Raw genomic sequence first — 937 nt, 5'->3', positions numbered from 1 at the left:
CAAACGTCACTGATACGGTTAGGCAATTTATCGAAACCAAAACATCTCAAGAAGGCATCAGTTTGATTTTGTTGATGTTATTAGACCAATGAAGGGGTTTTCATTTTTCATCTCTTTTTACATGAAAAATCATTGCTCACGCTTATGAAAACAGCTAACTCAGCAGTTTGAAAAACGGCGGGAATCTAGAGATCCCAATTTTGAATTGTATCGTCAATAGTTTTAACTACGTCGGTTTCACCTTCTCCACCCAACTCTCATTCACCAATCACCTCAAATCCACAATAACTAAGGCCAGGGCCAGGATCGGATACATATGCAATAGACTTCCCATGAAGAATCTTCCCCTCCCAATAGTCCTTCAACTCTTCCGGATCTACGTCACCCCAATTTTTCTCTACGGCCTACACCTTTGGTTTCCCAACTCCGCCCAATCCGCCCTCAAATCCGCCGATGCCACCTACACCAAGTTCCTCAAGCGATACCTCTGCGTGCCCCAATATGCCAACAATGCATGGACACATTTTCTATGTGAAACCGAGCCCCTCACCATCGGGCTGGCAAGGTTAGTGTCCAACAGTGTTGGGAACCTGACCTTTCCGGAGGTGATTTCCGGACACAAGTTGTCCTTCCCGGTCAAGGACTTGCTTACACCTTATTGTCCTTGGCCCGACATCCCTTCGGAGTATTGGCAGTCACGTACCTTTGTCCGTCTCCCAGCCAAATGCCATCAGCGACGGGAGTTGACAAAGGATCTGTTCAATCTGGCCCATCCACTCTACTGCAATAACCAAGATTTTCATCACTTACCTCTACCTACCTGTCGTTGTACTATCTGCAACTCACCTCTTACCTTTTTTCATGTGCATTGAACCAATTTTAGTCACACTCATTGTGATATCACTTTCTAGACAACTATTTTATTTGCCTTTACTTT

The sequence above is a fragment of the Tigriopus californicus genome, chromosome 12 (assembly GCF_007210705.1).
Source record: "Tigriopus californicus strain San Diego chromosome 12, Tcal_SD_v2.1, whole genome shotgun sequence".
Classification (NCBI taxonomy): Eukaryota; Metazoa; Arthropoda; class Copepoda; order Harpacticoida; family Harpacticidae; genus Tigriopus; species Tigriopus californicus.
The sequence above is the reverse complement of the archived record's forward strand: the minus strand, read 5'-3'. Positions refer to the sequence as shown.